Source organism: Podarcis muralis, chromosome 7, assembly GCF_964188315.1.
Source record: "Podarcis muralis chromosome 7, rPodMur119.hap1.1, whole genome shotgun sequence".
Lineage (NCBI taxonomy): Eukaryota > Metazoa > Chordata > Lepidosauria > Squamata > Lacertidae > Podarcis > Podarcis muralis.
Window position 1 is genome coordinate 71,587,694 of NC_135661.1, and position 1,927 is coordinate 71,589,620.

Here is a 1,927-nt window from a genome sequence, read left to right on the forward strand (position 1 = left end):
ACCAGGCAGAGGGCCTTCTCGGTAGTGGCGCCCACCCTGTGGAACGCCCTTCCAGCAGATGTCAAAGTGATAAATAACTACCTGACATTCAAGAGACATCTTAAGGCAGCCCTGTTCAGGGAAGTTTTTAACATGTGATATTTTATTGTATTTTTGGTTTTTATGGAAGCCGCCCAGAGTGGCTGGGGAGGCCCAGCCAGATGGGCGGGGTATAAATAATAAATTATTATTATTATTATTATTATTGGGGTGAGGGGGAATGACCTGTAAAGGGAGATGGTTGGTCATGTCGAGGGGGAAGCAGTCCCTAGTAGCTGTATATCAGCATAAAACCCTTGCTAGATGTGCAAAAGTTGGTTTGCAGCCAATGTGAACATAGGAAATTGCCTTATATCAGGTCAAGGCATTGGGCCACCCGGATGAAGACTGTCTCCTCTAGTGGGGTGGAATGATATGTCAATTTCAGTTCTCTTAATTTCTCATTTTTATGAATGTTAAATTCAGTTCTCCACATTTCTGCAGCAATTTTTTTAAAAAAAGCTTCATGTAAATTCTCCAGCACGTTAGTGCAGATTTATCCTGATCAACACATTTTTGCATGCTGCTTTGATTAATGTACATAGTTTTGCAAGCAATTTCTCCTCCTAATAGATTGCATTCTTGTGTGTTACTCTCCACCACAGTATATTCATTTGTATACATACTGTCCCCTAATAATATGCCAGTTTGTAAACATTGGTTGGTTGGAAGAACTGCGTTGCAAAATTTGGATGGGTGTGGATTCTGAAAGGTGGCTGGTTGTGTTTCAGTTCTCTGGTTGTTTTTGTAAGGCATGAGTTCCATAGACTGCCTTTAAAAGTGAACTGAATTGAACTTCTCCCCTATCCCCTCTCCTCTGTGGTTTTCCAAGGTCAGGCAGAAAAAGTCTTCCCCATCAGCTGCTACCTGATTCTTTTAACTGGAGATACCAGGGACTGAACGTTGAACTTTCTGCATCCAAAGCAGGCATGTGCTCTACCACTACATCATGATCCCTCCCTGAACCTGAGAACTTCCTTGTGCGAAACTGTACATTTCCTGCAGGCTGTTTCAAAAAGTGGAGATGCAAAAGCACTCTTCTGCCACTTCCAACGGGGCGGTTTTGGTGAGTGAGGTTGCCCTGTGGCAACACCGCTCACATCCATGCCATACATTTAAAGCACACTTCTACAATCATGGCTTTCCCGCCAAAATATCCTGGGAACTTTGCAAAAGGTGCTAACCTAACAGATCTACCATTTCCAGCACGCATAACAAACAGTTCCCAGGATTCCTCATGACTGCTAACATGATCTAAGAGTGCTTTAACTGTAGGCTGTGAACGTGTCCCAGGTCACCCAGGGACTGCATTATGATTTCCTGTCAAACTCAACTACAGTACTTTAAATGGCAATTTGGCCACTGGGGATGCAGGTGGCGCTGTGGGTTAAGCCACAGAGCCTAGGACTTGCCGATCAGAAGGTTGGCGGTTCGAATCCCCGCAATGGGATGAGCTCCTGTTGCTTGGTCCTGCCAACCTAGCAGTTCGAAAGCACGTCAAAGTGCAAGTAGATAAATAGGTACCACTCCAACGGGAAGGTAAACGGTGTTTCTGTGCACTGTTCTGGTTCACCAGAAGTGGCTTAATCATGATAGTCACATGACTCAGAAGCTGCTCCCTCGGTCAATAAAGCGAGATGAGCGCCGCAATCCCAGAGTCGGTCACGACTGGACGTAATGGTCAGGGGTCCCTTTACCTAGGATAAGCTCAGGTGACACAGCCCATTTATGTGGTGCACTGTCACCACAATAAGCCACTACCTCTTGTCTGCGTTGCACTTCTTGTTAAGTGCCAAGCATTAAACCCAATCTTGGGAAGCCTACCCCTTTAAGACAACCCTTAAAAGAG